Below are 19678 nucleotides of genomic sequence, written 5' to 3' on the forward strand. Positions count from 1 at the left end.
TCTGCAATAACAAGAATAGTGCCAGGACTTAACTCATTTTGCTGAAGATATAGAATAGTTACTATTTGAAAGACTATCTACTTCTAGGAAATGATCCCAACATACATATGCAATTAAAGGATGTGTATAGTCACATATACTTAATTATAATACCACTCATTTACTGGTGTTCATTAAATTCTTCCTATGATATCCCCAATAACTGGAAAGCTTTAATTCCTAATCTTTTCCCAATTCTTAGTCTCTTTGTCTTCCTTTAAAATTCAGCTCAAGTGAAATGAGCAGAAGGATAACACAAAGTATAGTGATGATCAATTGTAAAAGACTTGACTACTTTGATAAATATAGTGATCAAAGATTATTACAAAAACCTCCAGAGAGAGAATTGATGAGTTCATTGAAGCAAATTTTATTACTTTAATTTTTTTCTTGTTTTTTTTCTTAACAACATGGTTAAAGTAGAAATATGTTTTGTATGACTTGATATATATAATTGATATCATATTGTTTGCCTTCTCAATGTGGGAGGAGGGGTTAGAAAGTTAGAATTTGGATTTAGTCATAAAGAATGAGATCATAAATAGATTAGAGGAACATAGAATAGTTTACCTCTCAGACTTGTGGAGGAGGAAGGAATTTATGACCAAAGGAGAACTAGAGATCATTATTGATCACAAAATAGAAGATGTTGATTACACAAAATTAAAAAGCTTTTGTACAAACAAAACTAATGCAAACAAGATTAGAAGTGAAGTAACAAATTGGGAAAATATTTTTACAGTTAAAGGTCCTGATAAAGGCCTCATTTCCAAAATATATAGAGAACTGACTCTAATTTTTAAGAAATCAAACCATTTTCCAATTGATAAATGGTCAAAGGATATGAACAGACAATTTTCAGATGATGAAATTGAAACTATATCCACTCATATGAAAGAGTGTTCCAAATCACTATTGATCAGAGAAATACAAATTAAGACAACTCTGAGATACCACTACACACCTATCAGATTGGCTAAGATGACAGGAACAAATAATGATGAATGTTGGAGGGGATGTAGGAAAACTGGGACACTGATGCATTGTTGGTGGTGTTGTGAAAGGATCCAGCCATTCTGGAGAGCAATTTGGAACTATGCCCAAAAAGTTATCAAACTGTGAATACCCTTTGATCCAGCAGTGCTATTACTGGGCTTATATCCCAAAGAAATACTAAAGAAGGGAAAGGGACCTGTATGTGCCAAAATGTTTGTGGCATCTCTTTTTGTAGTGGCTAGAAATTGGAAAATGAATGGATGCCCATCAATTGGAGAATGGTTGGGTAAATTATGGTATATGAAGGTTATGGAATATTATTGTTCTGTAAGAAATGACCAGGAGCATGAATACAGAGAGGCTTGGACAGACTTCCATGAACTGATGCTGAGTGAAATGAGCAGAACCAGGAGATCACTATACTATATACCTCAACAGCCATACTGTATGAAGACATATTCTGATTGAAGTGGATATCTTCAACATAAAGAAGATCCAATTCAGTTACAGTTGATCAATGATGGACAGAAACAGCTACACCCAGAGAAGGAACACTGGGAACGAGTGCAAAATATTTGCACTATTGTATTTTTACACAGGTTATTTATACCTTCAGAATCCAATTCTTCCTGTGCAACAAGAAATTTGGTTTTATACACATATATTGTATTAAAGATATACTGTAACACATTTAATATGCATGGGATAGCCTGTCATCTAGGGGAGGGAGTAGAGGGAGGAAGGGGAAAATTTGGAAAGTGAATACAAGGGATAATCTTGTAAATATGCAGAAATGCATATTACTGTCAAAAATATATAATTATAAAATTAATAATAATAAAAAAAATCTTTAAAAAAAAAAAGAATCTGCACAGTTCTAAACTAGGTTTTTTTCAAGGTCCCAACAGCCAAAACTGTTATCTCAGCCTTTAGGTTTCGCTGCTACCAGGTGCTGGCAGGTGCCAGGTGTTTTATGAACTAAGACTGAGCCACCTGAACCCTTCAAATTTGTGCAGACCAGATGCACGAAGATAATTTGAGTTAGATAACACAAGCCACTTAAAAATAAAAGATAGACTGTGTAAAAGCAAAAAAAAAAAAAAGAAGAAGAAGAAGAAAAAAAGAAAGTTAAATTTGGAACTCAAAATGTTTTTAAAAGAATGTTAAAAGTAAACAAATGAATCAGCAAGTAAAGAAATATAAAGAAATATTTTTAAAAACCTCAATTTAAAACCCATCTTCTGCAAGTAACCTTTTCCTGTGTCCCTAGATGCTAGAACTTTCACCTCTAAAGTGCCTTCCTTCTATGCTATAGTATCTTATAGTCAGTTAGCCATGTTACCTTTCTCATTGGAATGTGAGTTCCTAGGGAGGGGAGAACAGAGATTTATTTTTTGTTTTTGTTTTTTGTTGCTTGGTTTTTTTGTATTTCTAGTACTTATATAATTTCTAGCTCATACTGAGTTTTTAATAAATGTTTGTTGGCTGATGGATGTTTCATCATCATTTGGAGTCTATCCTGCACAATGCCATTCTAATGTTGTAGAAAGGTAAATATGGGACAGTACAAAGCAATGAATTTGGAGTCAGAAAGCCTACATTCAAAACCCACCTCTGATAATTAGTTACTCCCCATATGATCTTGGGCAAGTCAATTCACCTTTTTGAATCTTAACCTTTTCATCATAAATTGGACTAGATGATCGCTGAATTAAGTCTAAGGATGATGATCCTATAAGACAGAGATGTCAGATTTGGTGGCATGTGGCAAAAGCTGAGTAAAATTAAAATATAATTGGGAAATGTCAAGCAAAATAAATGAAAATCCAATAAAACCTTGAAAATGTTCATTTGTAGTTTTCTGAGACAATATGAGGCCCTTAAGGATCTGTTTCTACTTGATTTTTATCCCACTGCTCTAAAAGACCTCACAATAAAATAGAGTCTAACATAACAGAACTGGGATCCACACTATGGCAACTTTAATAAATGGTTAACCTCTACTGAAGAAATCTATGGTCAAGAAACTCTTCCTATGCAAGCAACCATACTGGGACATCTCTGACTGCCAGGGAGTTTTTATTTCAGATCAGACTAAATATGCATGTTCATAAGATTGAGCCAGCAGAAACAAAGGTCTGGTTTTGAGTCAACTCCATGTCAGTAGCAGTGGACTTATCTGTCTTTTAAGGATCAGAATAGGTACTCAGTTGGCTGTAGGATATGAAACTTTCAGCAAAGCAATGCTGCTAAGATATGAATACACTTTGTTAGATAATCTGGAGGTGCTGCTTTAACTGAATTTGCTCTAATCTACAATGAGTGAGGTGAAGACCTACACTGAATAAATCAGGGAACCTTAAAATAAGGTTTGCATATCCTGTAAGTCATGGAAAGCCCAGGGGACCAGCAAGTAGTTAACTGTTTCAAAGACATATATGTGTTATTTTATATTAGTCTTCTTCAATTTAACCTGTGGCTGAAAAGACAAGAGCTTAGAACCTTTTAGCTTAAGGTAGGCCAACTTCAGTCTCTCTTTCACAGCAGGAATAACAAAAACCAGCAGCAGGATGGGTCAGAGGGAAACTATCCAGGAAAATATTTTCTTGATTTTATTTTTTTCATGAGGAAATGGAAGTTAAATAATTTGTCCAAGGTCACACAGCTTGTATCAGATGTCTAAAGCCAGATTTAAACTCAGATCCTCCTGGATCTAAGATCAATGCTCTATCCACTGAACCACCCAGTTGCCCTTCTTTATTTTGTTTTTAAATTGGAAGGGCTTTGCAATGGAAGAAACTCTCTAGTGAATATGAAAGCTAAGGATATATAAGCTTTAGTTATGATAAAAGGGTCAGCTTTCATAGAGCATTCTAAGCATGCCTATGGCTAGAAAAATGTTGCAACTAATGTAGAATGTTACCCAGATGGTCTGGGTAATATGTAACATTTAAAATAAACCCACCCTGCCATGCCAAAATACCACCCATCTTCAAAAAAGAAAAAATCCACTGATTGAAGGTTTGAAAACATATCCTATTTCCAAATGAGTCTTTCATATTCAAGCTGAGAAAATACCTTGTTATCCAAAGAGGAATGTATCTGTCTTGTCATTTGGTTTACATTGAACATTTCACTGGAATTTACACATAGTAGGTGTTCAATACACATTTCTTAGATGAGAAAATGATTGAATATTGGTCTTCTCTGTTGACTAACATACTGTTGAACATACAAAGTTCAAATCCAGACACACACTTAATATAACTATGACCCTAGAAAAATCATGACTTGTCAGCTTCAGTTTCCTCATTTGCAAAATGAGGTAATAAGAGCACCTACCACTCAGAATTATTGTTAGGATTAAATGAGGTATTATATGTAAAGTGCTTTGCAAACTTTAAAGTGTTATATGGCTAGTTATTATTACATGTTAATTCTCATATATGCATTTGAAGACTTCCAGGCACTTTTCAAACTTGGGCTCTAAATTTTCTTTGACAATCCCTCTGAGAAGCCCAGCTTATCAATGTGTCTTCTAGAATATGTTAGAATGTACATACTTTCATAGAAGATTCTTTCACTCAGAACTTTTGAGGAAAGGAAGAAATCTAGCATCCCCCAATAGTTCCAAAATCCCAAGCATTTAAAAAAAACAGAACACAATTCAAGAGGTCAGCAATTTATTCTCATCGTGGCACATAATTCTCACACAAGAGAGCAGGAAAGGAAAGTTCAAAGGAAAGATGCCCTTCCCATTTTTTCCCCTGGAGAATGGTTCCTGAAGCAGCTTTTCCACATTCTTCCCTGGGGACAAGGCCTAAATCAGACTTTCCCACCCTCCCTCTGAAGGATGGTGTGTGAAATAGCTTTTCTCATCATCCTCAGAGTTCCTCACCCCTTGGAGAAGGTCGTGACAGCTTTTGTGACATGTGTTACATGGAACAAGTGAGGTTCCCACCACAGTGCTAAGAAAAACAAATGGGCAATATGGAAAGGATACTGGATTTGGAGTGAGAATGGAATCTGAACCTTGATTCTACTTACTTATGGAACTTTATATAAGTTACTTCTATAAATAATCTTAAAAAATTATTATTATCTTATAAAAATAGCTACTGTGAATAGCAAATGAGGAGACCTGGATACATATAATGAAAGTGAGGTTCTTATGCCTGGTTTTATTGCAACCAGCAGTGCATTTTGGAGCACTTATCTGAAATTAAGACAAGGATAAAATTCCTGTCTTGTCTCATGGAGATGTAAGGGTTGAACTGTAGAATCTCCAAACTGGAAATGAACTTTATAGTTCATTGATTCAAAACTGAACCTTAGAAAAATCTTCTTCTACACCATCCCCAACGAGTCATGAGCCTTCATTTGAAGGATAACTTCACTATCCCCTGAGACAATGCATTAAACTACTGAAATACTCTGATTTTTTGAGCCACTTTTCCTTCTATTGAGCCAAAAGCTACTTTTCTACAACTTCCTCCTATTGCTGGAGAAACAGAGCAAAGCTAATCCCTCTTCCCATAATTTACTTTCAAATATATGGAAATAATAAGCACAGAACTTGCTAAGTTTTCTCTTCTTTGGCTTAACTATCTCTAAATGATTCATTCAATCCTCATATGACATGATTTCTAGTTTCTTCACCATTTCGGTGGCCTTCCATTTAACTATTAGATTTATACTAGAGCCTGTTTCCTATCTGTAAAATGGTATGATAATATCTGCCCTATTATCTTTCCACGGTTCCTATGAGGAAAGGTCCTTGGAAATCATAAAGTTCCATGTCTATGGATATATAAACATAGACTCACAATATTAGGGCTGGAAAGGGCCTTAAAGGTCATTTAAACATAAAACTGCCTAACTTTATAGATAAGAAAATTGAATCTCAGAGAAGAAATTGGTTTGATTCACCAAATTACCCAAATAATATTAGAGCTAGAATTCAAAACCAGATCTTCTGACTCCAAATGCAGTGTTCCTTCTCCTGTGCTTTGCTAAAAAGTTTGGGATTGCCTTATTTTAAAGAACAAGTTGCTAAACTCCTTACCTCCATTCTCTGGCTCCATTGATTCATTTTATAGTCTTCTCTAAAAAGACTCTTGTGTAATCAACTCAGACACTGTTTTTTGAAACTTCTTCCTGCAGAGGATGCTGAAGGAGATATGGTCCAGCTGTTAAGCCATGACCTCAAGAACAGTATTTCCAGGAATCCCCATCTTAGCACCTAAGGGATTCCTGGGAAAACTGGACCCTGAGGACAAGGTGGGGAGAGTATGGTCTGAAGACCAGAAGATTGACAGAAACATTGATCCATTCATTCCCTGTAGATTGTGCTGCTGTTGTCTTCTATTTCTTGAAAGTTTGGCAATATTTGGGTATTAACAGGAGGCTCTCTGCATTCTAGAGTGATCATTCACTACAGATCATCCTGGAACATCCACCAGTCTTGGGAAATCAATATAGTATAAGGCTGAGATGGGGAAAGAAATTGGTGCTGCTGTTGTTTAGTAGGAAATGGAAAGGGAAAGATTCTTTCTCTGCTTCTTACCATTGTGAGGATCTCTAGAAAGAATATAATTAAATAAATTTTCATGGGAATATCTAAAAGTATAAGGAAGTAGGAAAAATATTGGTACATATTAAAAGGAATGGATGTGAAGTAGATCTCCATTGAATGACTGACTAAACAAATTGTATCATGTGCATGTAATGAAATATAAATATCCTATACAAAATGATGAACATGAATGCAGAGAAAGAAGGAAATATTCATGAACTGATGCAGTGAAGTAAGCAGAATTAGAAAAATAATATACACAGTGTACAATTCACAACATATAAGTGTCAAGAACAACAATGAAAATTGAATGCTCTATTATGATAATGATTTTTTAATCTCCTTTTCCAAAATAAAAGCTATGAGAAGGCACCTTTCTTCTCTGAAGAAATGGGAAGCGCTAGGTGTGGTACAGTTCATATAATATTAGACTTGGTTGATGGCTGATTTTAGGTTTACTGAATTATTTTTCTCTTCCTTTTTTTTCCTTTGTTACATGGGATAGTTCTTTGAGAAGCAGAGGAAAGAGGATATTTGTGAATTCACAACTGACCAATTATACGAGGTATTTTCCAGGTGGAATTCCAGAAGCTGTAGCTTTGACCATCAGAGTCCCTCTCCCTACCTGTAGGAACATGATTCACAAAGGATATATCTCTTATTCTGGCTTAAAGTTTTCACTTTGTCAGAGATACGAGACATCTATATCTGAATATTATTCCTGTACTTCAAACTCAACACATCCAGAATCAAACTCATCTTCTTCATCAGACTGATTCCTCCATCTGACTTTCCTATTTTTCTTAATAGTAGCAAACTTTCTTGATCTCTCTCTCCATCCTTCTTAAGATCTCCAAATCTATTTTGTCTATGGCAAGTAGGAAAAGAGAATTGCTAATTAGTCAGTCCCTAATTCTGTCAGTTTTCTTCCCTAATGTTTTTCACATTTTTTCTCCATGGCCAATCCAAGGTCAAAACTTCTCACCTAGATTAATGAAATGGCCTCCATATTGGCCTCCCTCCCTCCAGTGCCTCTTCCTTCAGTCTATTCTATATACACTCATCAATTGACCATCGCAAAACCCATACCAATAAGCCACTCTCCTGCTTAGAAATCTTCAATGGGTTCTCTGTTGCCTAAGAATAAAGTCAATATTTCTTGGACAAATAAATAAAATCTAAACTCCTTAGTTTAGGTTTTAAGCGTTCCTGATATCTGGCCTCCTTTACCTTTCAAATCCGTGCTCTCCTATGCTACACTTACTTGGAATGATTTTTCACTATTCCTTAAGGCCTTTATTCTACCTACTTTGATGCATTTGCACAATTCCTTTACTTAGCATATAAAGTCTTCCCCATTAATTTCAGTCTATAGAATATCTGGCATCTTTCAAGGAAAAATTCAAATAATACTTCTTCTATGAAGTCCCCAGAAGGAAGTGGTCTTTGCCTCTTTTGAATGTGATGTTTATGTCTGAAGAAATTTACATAATGGGATAGAGACTGGATTTGTGATTTCATTGATAAAGGTATGGTATAGGTCAGCATCTTTTCTGTAATTGGTAGTAATAGAGAGCTGCCTAGATTATTAAGACTTGTCTAAACATGTAGCTAATATTTCAGACACTGGATGTTCTTATCTCTATCCTTATCCATTGTCTCTTCAGTCAGTATCCAATACTAATCTATATGATAGCTATTTTTCTCACTAGTTCTCACTAGAGATGATTCATCTCTGTTCTCCCAACAGCTCCAACCACAGGGCTTCACAGCTATAGGCCTCTGGCAACATTTGTAGAAAGGTTGAAAATATTAACAATTGAATGAATGAATAGGAAGAATCATTTTATGTGTCTAATGTCCAGAAGAAGCCCCAAAAGTTTTGAAACAGTCATTTTTCTCATCCTAAATTGTGTTCTGGGCTATGGTGGTAGGGCTGCATTCAGGGTAGACTTCACTCAAAAAGTTATGGACATAAAGGACAGGAGAACTTTCTCATGTTGCCAGCTCTAAAATGAGATGTACGCCCAAGTCTTTGTTCTATTCTCCCTATCCCTCTCTCCCTAGTCCCTACTTACCCAGGTTGGCTTGTTGGCCTTAGATAGAGACAGAGGCTTCCAGTGAGATGACTTCTTTCTCTTGAGCTGGACAGTTCCTCCCTTCCCGAGCTACAGTGCTTCATCTCAGACTCACAACTGACCAGAGATGCAGCACTGCACCTCGGGCTGGGAGACAAACGAGGGGAAGGAGATCAGGATGCACCAGATGAGTTTCATTCCAAATGACCCTTGTAGACACCAGAAATAGGAAACATGGAGAAAGCAGAGAAATACAAATGTATGATATGGAAAAAAAAACTTTCATGAGACAGGGCTCATGAGACCCTTTTCTGACCCCACTATACTTTCTGTCTATACTCTTAAGAGTTATGTAATAGTTGTTAATAATCCAATTTTATACTAATGTATACATGATGCATATAGGATGGTATCATATGCAAATAAGAAGATATCATAGAAAAGTAGAGCTAGAATAGTCCCTGGAGGTCAACTAATCCAATAGGTTCTTTTGAGAGAAAAGGATACTAAGGGCCAGAAAGAACTCTTCCAAGATTCCAGGGAATCAGGAGTTACCACTTTAACAGAGTTTTCCCTTGGTCATGTGAGAAGGAACAATATGGCATCTGGTCTTGAGGAGTCATAGATATTGACTGAGTATAGACCAGTCCTCCTTTTTAGATCTTCATAGACGCTGAGGTCTGAGCTTTGAGGCTACCCTTTCTTCTTACTTGAGGGGGCCTTTAAGTGGTTGTCTCCATTCTGTACAAGCTCTCAATCCTGTGGACCTGGTTATCTACTTCCCATTTCCCTCTAAAAAACAAAATTAATGGAGGTCCAGTGTGGAGTAGTTGAAAGAATAATGGATCTAGAATAGAAGCCTGGGTTCTAGTTTCAGCTCTTCCACTTACTAGCTGCTTCATTTTGATCAAGACACTTCATCTTTCTGAGCCTCAGTTTCACCTTTTACAAAATGGGGACAATAAATACTCACCTTTCTATAACACTTTAGGATTTATAAAGTGTTTGCTTCACAATGACCCTATTTTGCAGATAAGAAAACAGAGAACTTCTGAATCTAATTCTTGTGCAACAAGAGAACTGTATAGATCTGCACACATATATTGTATCTAAGATATACTATAACATATTTAACATGTATAAGACTGCCTGCCATCTAGGGGAGGGGGTAGAGGGAAGGGAAAAGTCGGAACAGAAGTGAGTGCAAGGAATAATGTTGTAAAAAATTACCCATGCATATGTTCTGTCAATAAAAAGTTATAAGAAAAGAAGAAAAAGAAAAAGAAAAGAAAAGAAAACAGAGAACCAAATGCCTTGCTGACTGACATACAGCTAGTGTGTGTTAAAGGCAGAATTCTGACCCAAGGTTTCTCTCTCTTAGTCAAAGTTTCTTTCCATTTCAGACATATCTCCTCCTCCCTTCGAGGAAAGTGCTTGATACATCATGAAGTGGAATGGGAATGGGAATGATGAATCAGTAAGCATTTAGGAAGTGCCTACTTGGTGCCAGGCACTGTGCCAGATTTTAGGATCTAAGACAAAAGGGAAGGCTCTGCTCTCAGGGAGCTTATATTCATTTGTTATTATTCTCGGAGAGAAGAGTCTCATACCCCAACCACCTTGCCAGGTTCCTACTCTAACCACAGACATCCCCTCTCCATTCATATCAAGGGCTTCCCTGCAGACAGAGCTTACCTGATTGTTCTGCTCATCAGTGGTAGCCTCTCAGCCATGCCCCTGTGTCTCAACCTGGATCTGCATTTATAAAAAAGCTTGTAATAGAATGGGAGGAGGAGCAGCATGCCTTCGCAATTCCCCTACATCTATATACATATACACACCTTTCTTTCTATCTCCAGCCTTTAAAAAATGAGGAGCAGCCTCTCTCAGGGAGACATTCACTGGGTCTTTAACCTGAGCCCCATAAGTCAGGAGGAACTACATAAGAAGAAAATAAACAGTGGATGTCTGGGTTTTCTCTATCCCTGTCCTGAGCAAGGCCTTCCCAGCCCCCATCCTGCCTAGTCCCACTTCAGTCAATGTTCCTTCCCTTATATGGCCATGCAGGCCTAAGCCAGGTCAGCTACAAACCAGGAGGGGTGCTGAGGGCCTGCTGCCTGTCCCCTGGCTCCACTCACTCACTCTGTTCTCAGTGGCCTTGAGGTTGGAAGTATTTAATGACCACTCACTTTATGGCTCACTTTAGTAGCACTTTTGGGTTATGCTGAACTTTTCCTATATCAACTCCTAGGTTTTTCAAACATTGTTTTCCTCACTTTAGGGAAACTGAGGTCACAAGAAAAGAATAGTGAGTTGCCCAAAGTCACAAAACTAGATGAAGGTACAATCAGAATCTCCAAGATTTTTGTTCTTGTCACATCTTGAAGAGAAAAAGTGAGAGGGGAAAAGGAAAGATCCTATTAATCATCTCCATTTAAAGGGGATTACTGAGCTGCTCTCAGGAATATTTAGAGAAGGCTTTTCTCTGCAGACAAATTGCTTTGTTTCATGAAAAGGACCTTAGAGGTCATTTTGTCTGACTCTCATATTACAGACAGAGAAACTAAACCCATTTCCTCTGGTTCAAAATCCAGATAATTTTCCACTGTGTAATTTTATTATATTGATTCATCCTACTGGTGAACACCAGGGATATAGCCTGGAATAACTGAAAGAATTTGTCCTAGGAGTCTGAGGGCTCTACTTTGGATGCTGTGAGACCCTGAATAAGTACCTTCCCCTGTCATGGCATTTTATAAAATAAAAGGTTTGGAATAAATGATCCTTAAGATCCTTAAGATCCATCCCCTACTTCTCTGTTTCTAATGGCACCCCAGACTGGGACCCAATTCAGGGCATGGAAGGTAGGAACCAATGTCTTATGAGCTAGGAAGTATGAGTAATGAGACTGGAGGAGAGATCTGCAAGAATAAGTGCTTTGTGAATGAAGAATCAAATCCTCAGATTTCAGGAAGAATCAACAGTGCCTTTAGAATCCCTTGTGTTCTCTTGTCCAGCTGGGAAAAAATAACCAAACGTTTGGCTCGGTTGCCATATTTGGCAGGTAACATGGTCTGATATTAAGAACATGGATCTGAAAAAGAGCTGGCAAAGATGATCTTCAAGGGTCATCTCCTTCTCCAACAACTTCCATCTCCTTCTATCTCTACAATTCTTTTCCTATCCTGGCTTTTGTCACTGACTCAGTTTGTGACCTTAGCCAAATCACTTTTCCTTTTTGAGGAAAGGCAAAAAGACAAAATGACAAATGACATTTACAGCCTCTACATTTTACAAAGCTTTGCAGTTCTGTGAACTGTGAGAAAGAGAATTAGATATAAGTCAAGATAACAGATTCTCATCTGGACTCTAATACTGAACTTAGATGAGTCATTAATCTTGAACTTCATTTTCTTCATCTGTAAAATGAGAGGTATGGACTAGTGATGTCTAAGATTCAAGTTAATAGTATGAATAAGTTTTGAAATTGGAGTCTCAGGACCTGAATTCAATTCTCATCTCTGGCGACTAACTACTTGAATGACCTTGGACAAATTACTGAAATTTTCTGACTCCTACTTATGGCTTCAAGAAGCTATGGCATGTGCAATGGCTACACCCTGGTAAGATCATCTTGGATAAACCAGTTTGAGAATAACTGATGGGCCTCAAATTCATTGGTGAGTTAGGGGATGTCTATCCCAAACATGTAAAGACTCCTCCCAGTGGAATGGGCAGATGAGAAAAAATGTTCTAAAGGCCATGAAGGCAGATAATCCATGGATCACTTAGAGTTTAGTTAATATCAAAGACATCAAGGTCATCCACTGCATCCCGGTCATCAACAGTCACCCTGACTTTTGTTCTGCCACTGGACTTCTATGATTGGAGGAGAGAATGAGGCTGACAACTTTGTGTAACTCTGCTTCACTTAAATCCAGTTCATGCATGAATCAAAATATCACCTGTAATGTTATTGATCATCTTCGAAAATGAAGGCTAGACAACATGGAACTTCCCCAAGTCTCAGATTTCTCATCTATAAACTTAGAAAATTGGACTAACTGACTTCTAAGGCCCCTTCCAAATATAGACCTATGATCCATTTCAAATCTAAAAGGTTCATGATTCTATCTTCTTCATTTTACAAAGAAACTGAAGCTCAGTTGGTACCCAGTTATGCAGTTAATAAATATCAGAGCTAGGATCTAAAGCCAAGTCATCTCCTAACTTCAAATCCAGTTCCCTTTCAAAAACCCACACTATTTTTTTTTTACTAAATACTCACTAAGATTGCAGGAGCCAGTGTGAAAAGACATGTCAGAGAATAATATTAACTTCTCACTAAGAATTCAGAGAATAATATTAACTTCTTACAAAGAATCCCAGAGCTCCTGGGCTCAGTAGGAAAAGGAACTGTTCTCCATATGATCACATGCATTCTTCCTTCCAGCTCCAAAGGACCTGCTTGCCCAACACCATTTCTTCTTCCTTATTACTGAACTAGACCACCACAATAAGTCCACTTACGTGACAGAATCAGAATCCAATGGAAGTGCCTTGTGGCCTGGGACAAAGACTTCAGATGAGACCAGATGGTTTCTCTGACTGATGTTTCTCCCTGTCAGTGAGATAGAATTGCTTCAGTCAAAGTGAACTTGGAAAAGAATGAGCAAGGGACAGGGTGGAGAGAAAAGTGGGGAATAGACTTGAGAGAGGTAGAGAGGCAGTTAAAGGCAGAGGGAGGGGTGGTGAGAATGTAACAGGAAGAAAACAAACTCTGAAATGTTCCATGGACCAGTCTTAACATCCTGTGTGCTCTCCAGGCAGCTGAGAAACCTCAAGAGATAGAACATCTGTCACCCCAGTGTCCTGCTCCTGGGACTCTGCAGCCTACCTCCCCAGGGGTGGAGCCAGCATTAGACAGTGGGAGAGAAAGCAGATGGCTCTGTCTGGCCTGCTGAGCATCTGGGGGAGACAGCCTGTCTCTTTACTTTATAGAGAAGCCTACACAGTAATCCAGTGCTTGGACTACTACCCACAATCCAGTAAATTTAAAGTTTTATTTGTTCTTTTACAAAATGTGTGAGGGCAACATAGGTATATGTGCCTATATGAATTCATGTATACAGTGTGTATATATGCATATGAGTCTATGTATATTGTATGTATATGTCCTGTATAAGCATGTGCACACATGCAAACTGTGTGCATTCATGTTCTTGCATTGAGTATATATGATCATTATGAATGTATATGTGCATTTCATATATGTGAGGCTATTGCCTCTGTGTGGTATACATGTTTTGCACAAATACACATGCATGCTTGAGATTATTTTGTTAAACTTTAAAGTACTAAAAATAATGATAACAATAATAGCATATCTATCATTATTATATATATGCAGGGTACCCAGAAGATGACCTAGATTTTCTAGTCCTCTTATGAAAATATGTCCCTTTATACATTCTCAGCCCATGCCACATGAAGATTATTGGGATGCATTAGGGATATGTAGCCTAGAAAAGAGCTAAATTTGGAGATATGATAGCCATCTTCTGTTAGGATTACAAGGTGATAACTCAGGTTATCTAAACAATTCTCTAGCTCAGAGTTCACACCTTTGGAAGTTCACACCTTTGGACTTCTGAGAAGGAGTTTACACATTTAATGGAGTTTACACCTTTGAAAGGAGTTCTGAAGGGGAGTTTACACAACCTTTGAAAGGAGCAAGTTCATTGGTTGAAGGAGCTCCCACAAGCACCTGGGAGTTCTCACAATTCCATTCTCTGTGAGGATAAAAGAAGGCAACATTGAGTCTGAAGAGTCAGTCTAGACTGGGAGATTGAGTTTAGACAGCAGTCTAGAAGGAGAGTCTAGACTGGGAGAAGAACAAGACTTCCTGGGAGAACTTCAGGGAAGCTCGAGGAGATTCAGAGCCAGGATTCAGGAAGAAGAGGGTTCAAGATTCTACCTTCACTCTGGCTGGAGGCTCCAGAAGCTTTCCAAGAAACCTGTTCACAGAGGAAAAGATTTTACAGAAAAGAGATCTCCTCCCAGAAAAGGATTATAACTTAGAGTACTACAGGACCATTACATTTTGGCGCCCAACGTGGGGCAAGGACTTATTCTGAGTCCTTCAGAGGAGCTAGTCTGGACCTTCACAATCTTCAATGGAGAATGTAAAAGGCTGTCACTTGAAAGAGGGATCAGATTCATTTATTTAGCTTCAAATGGAAGAGAGAGAGGCAAAGGGACATTTAAAAGAGACAAAAAAGTTTTGTATCAGGAAAATCTTCCTAATAATTAGAAAAAAAATTATTTATACTGAAGTAACTGGGCTATCTCTGGGGATAAGGGTATTCAACATTTTCAAATTAAGGCAGAATGGTCAGTTGTTTTGTATATTATAGAGAGAATGCTTTTTTTTAGATATGGGTTGAACTAGATGGACTTTGGGGTCCTTTGCAAATCTGTGATTTTATCATCCCTGACTAAAACACTTTGTCTAATACACACTCTTGTTTAAGAGATCCTGGGAGGATTTTACCTATAGGAGACAATCTAGGCCAACTTCCTGCCTACTATAGAAGAACGTGTTTCATAGGTGCACCTTGATTCAATCAGTTGGTCAATCAATAAGTATTAAACACTTTCTAATTGCAAGAGACTTCTTCTAGATATTCAGGATACATTGTGTCATGAAAGAATAAGGCAGGATAACATAATAGGGGGAGGAATAAAAAAAAATACTGCATTTGGAACTGGGTTCAAATCCTAACAATAACTTATTCCATATGTGACAATATGCAAATAAATTAACACATCCTGGGGCTTCTTTCAGATCTACATCAATGATCTTGTGACCTTATGCTATGGAAAAGAAAAGAAGGAAGAAGAAAGAGGAAGATCAGGGAAGGGAGCTAATAGAGAGCTTTGTATCTATGGGGCTTCGACTAGAAGGTCCTGCTGTTCAATCATTTGTTGTATCCAATTTTTTGTGACCTCATTTAAGATTTTATTTGCAAAAACACTGGAGTGGTTTGCCATTTCACTCTTCAACTCATTTTACAGATGAAGAAACTGAGACAAACAGGGTCACATAGCTAGTAAGTGTCTGAGACTCGACTTGAACTCAGGAAGATGAATCTTCTTGAATCCAGGACTCTATACAATTGTGCCATTTCACTGTGTTGGCTAAGATGTAGGTCTGGTGCCATAGACTAAGTCGCATCCTAGGCCAGGCATGAGAATTGTCACTCCTAACCTTTTTAAGGATCGTCAAACAAGTAGATTTTTCTGTGGAAGATCTGTGCCCCAGTGTACTCTACAGTTGTCAATTTTTTTTTGGTTCCCAGGGATTCCTCCTAAAAGAAATAAAGAAATAATAACCTATCAGATTATTGGTAATGGTAATGTCAACTGTCATTCTAATGTCTTGGGAAGAACACTAAATTTGAAATGATAAGGTCTATTTTTTAACCTGAATTCTGCTGCTTATTAGCTAAGCAGCCTTACAATTACTTTATTTTTATGGGAAAACGAGAGACTGACTCCAATGAGTTCTAAGATCCTTTTCATCTCTTAATTAGATGTTTTTTTGAATTTGGTCGTCTTGGTACTGGTCTAGTTGAAATAAGGCCTGAGGTCAGATGGGACATGAGTCATTGACACATACTTTGCTCAGACTCCAATCAGAAGCTATTTAGATAAAGACATTGTTTTTTTTTTAATATCTCCACAAACCATCTTGTCTTGCCTTTCCTCCCATTTTCTTCCCAAATGTTCCATCAACTCCATCTCTACTAAAGCCCAGGCCTGTGATGTCTTGGACTGCCTTCTCATGAGGCTTCTAGGCCTAGGACAAGAATCCATTGAACTGAACTAGGGAATAAAAACTGAGTTTCTCAGGAAGTTTCAAAAAAAAAAAAAATATCCTTCCCTGCCCTTCCATCTGGGCTCCACAATACTGTCTCTAGTAGGCTGGAAATAAACCTCTAGTGTGACCAGAAGAAAGTCCTGTCTAAATGAGGTGCACTAAATGTAAAACAGACCTACCAAGCTAAGAGAGAAGAAAAATCTGTGGCCTATGGCCAGAATCTGGGACAGAACTAGAAACAGGGAATACCAAAGCTAAGAGGTACCTTAGAACAGAGGATATCAGAGCTAGAAAGGATCTTAAAACATACAATATTAAAGCTGGATAATACTTTTAAATTCCTAATAGCCAAATTAGAAGGAACCTTAGAGGTCATCTGTTATAACTTTCTTATTTTACACATAAAGAAACTGAGGCCCAGAAAAAGAAAGTGACTCACATCCTATGATACAGTGAGTTACTAGTAGAGCATGACTAGAACTTGTGTTTCTTTTTCCCAGGTTCAGTACTTTACCCATTACACTACACTGTTGTGATTAAGATGGAATAGATAAAAGGAAACAGCCCAACTTTGTCCCTGGGAAGTAAAATTACATATAAAAAAGAAAACAAAATTATATCCTATCTTCTTAGTTATTACACATGTCTTAAATATACTTATTTCCAAAAAGCCCAAAGGGCTATAACTTTGGCCACATATGTTAGTCAGATGGATGCAAATTCTACTGCCCTGAGCAGTGTCTGCAGATGATTAGTAGTATTGCATTGGAAAGCTTGTTGGCTGTAAGCATGGCACCGATTAAGCCAGAGATGTTGGTTTCATCTCCACATGGGCTAGTTAGTTGACCTTGTCCATTTATGGTTCTGACAGAATCCTGCTGTCTAACATAACGGCAATAGGCAAAAGTGCTGTGAATTTTTGGTGCAGAACTATCTCCTCATTAAATCCTCTTCTGGACTGACATAAAATCACAGAATTACAGAAGCATAGAATTTTAGAATTGCATGCGATTCAATCTTACGACAGACAGCATCAATTGTTTATTGAACAATCAAAGGGATAATCAGTTTGAGTCCTGGGAATCAGAATATGATACCCACAGGGAGATACTATGAATTAATTCATGCATTTAACTACAATAAAGTATATTAAACTTCTACTTTATGCAAGTTACTATGCTTGGAGCTGGAAATAAAAAGAAAAAAATGTCATAACTTGCTAGGAAAGATCTTATATTATCATAGGGATCATCCTCAGGATCACTAATCCCCTCACACATAGACTCCCTATTGTAAGAGTTCCTAACCTAGGGTTCATGAATTTGATATATATTTAGGTAGGTAGGTAGATAGATAGATAGATAGATAGATAGATAGATAGATAGATAGATAGATAGGCAGGTAGACAGATTAATTGCTTTTCATTTTTATCCTATGCATTTCATCTTATACATTTAAAAATGTAATTCTGAGAAGGGACCCATAGTCTTCAAAAAGATTAGCAATGATACAAAAAAGGGTAAGAACTCCTGCCCTATAGGCTCACAAATATTTTCCTTCCTATTTGTCCTTATATGTGCATTCAAAAGAGGACAAAGGAGTATAAGGAAGTGTTGAAAGAAATGAGAATATTTGACCTAGGAAAGAAAAGATCTTTTAAGGAGACATGAAAAATGGCTTCAAATATTTAAAAGTTTCGATGGAGAAGAAGGATTAGACATTCAGAAACAGAAGCAATGATTAGAAGGAAGGAAGACCAAGATTTGAGCTTCATCTAAAAAATCCTTCCTAACAATTAGAGCTTCCCCAATGTGAAATAGAGGATATGAAATTGCCTATCACTAGAGGTCTACAGAGGCTGAATGATGACTTGTAGATAACATTGTTGAAAAGATTTCTACTTATAATTGGCTTGATAACTTCCAAAATCCCTTACAGCTCTAGTGCCCCCCCCCAAATATATGCCTTCAGATGCATTTTGTGTTTTGTCATAGAACTATGTATTCACATATATTCACATGTGGTCCATATGACACATAAAGGAAGAGAAGGAAGAATTAGCCTTACTTCATAGCAAAAGTGAATAGCTGGAAAGGAAAGCCTGGCAAAAAGTCGGAAACAACAAGAGGAGGGAGGTGCTCAGAGAAGAGTGAGATGGGAAGATGGGTCAATGGAATGCTTACGGATGTTCATATGCTTCTCAGCAGCTCATTCCCACAGCTCCTGCCTCCCTTCTGTGTTCTCTTACCCCTGCCCAGAGACTCGGGATCACAGTCCTCACACGCTCCCAACTTCCTCCCAAGGGGACAAGTCCTGAACGGGTCCTGGCCACAAGGCCAACAACCCACAGAACACAGCCTGAAGCCAGAAGCAAGATGTCTGTGACTAAGGACTGATATTGACTGGGCCAGTTCTGAATCCAACTCAGAGAAGTTGAAGATGAGAATCTAATCCAGAGAACAGAGCTGAAGGTGTTTGGAGGGGGAGAAGAGAGGAGAACTTAAAACAAAAATATCAGAGAGAGAATATCAGAAGCATAAATTACATAAGGAACCATATAGTCCACCCTTTTTGTTTTATATGTGGAGATAATGAGGCACATAGAGGGGAGAAAATGGCCTCACAGTGAATTCTAAAATGAATTTCACAGTAAGCCAGTAGCAAAGGACTTCTTTGGACCCTGGGTTTCTGACCTTTTGGCCAGGGCTCTTTCATACTTTGCATCATATGAATCAAGAAAGATATTTAACTGCTCTTGTAACTCAGTTTATTAATCTATCAAATAAGAAGGCTAAACTAAATGGCCTCTGAGACTCATTTCATGCCCAAATCAATGATCCTATAATGATTAAGACGTGTTCTTTATTAGATAGCAAGCATCCTCAGAACCTTGGTCTCTCAACTTTAGTCCTAAATTTGGCAGAAGTGCCCCCTGAGAAGTAAGGAGAAGTGCCTCCTTTTCTTTGACAATTTTAATAAACAGAAAAGAGAGAAGCAAAGAAAGTCATGGAAGAAATCAAGAACACAAAAAAATGAGCTTCCTTTTCCCTGGAAAGACTCAACATGTCTCTTTCCAGAGAGAGCAATCCAACGACATAATTGTTGTAA

General features: G+C 37.6%; 2 long non-coding RNA genes across 3 annotated transcripts in view; both read right to left on the minus strand.

Annotated features, from left to right (window-relative positions):
- Positions 1–4701: 4701 nt before the first annotated feature.
- Positions 4702–8811, minus strand: LOC141557039 (uncharacterized). The gene is made up of 2 exons (XR_012486694.1): positions 8689–8811; positions 4702–7235 (listed from the first exon to the last, which is right to left on the minus strand). It is a non-coding gene; the product is annotated as an uncharacterized LOC141557039 (long non-coding RNA).
- A 27-nt stretch (positions 8812–8838) lies between these two features.
- Positions 8839–19678, minus strand: part of LOC141557038 (uncharacterized) — a 29997-nt gene continuing 19157 nt past the window's right edge. Inside the window, exons 4-5 of one of the 2 annotated variants that reach the window (XR_012486693.1) lie at positions 13219–16058; positions 8839–10443 (exon numbers count right to left, since the gene is read on the minus strand). This is a non-coding gene — a long non-coding RNA (uncharacterized LOC141557038). Of the gene's footprint in view, positions 16059–19678 lie in introns of both variants that reach the window. The other variant, XR_012486692.1, reaches the window with a different exon arrangement.

Source organism: Sminthopsis crassicaudata, chromosome 2 (genome assembly GCF_048593235.1).
Source record: "Sminthopsis crassicaudata isolate SCR6 chromosome 2, ASM4859323v1, whole genome shotgun sequence".
NCBI classification, from domain to species: Eukaryota; Metazoa; Chordata; class Mammalia; order Dasyuromorphia; family Dasyuridae; genus Sminthopsis; species Sminthopsis crassicaudata.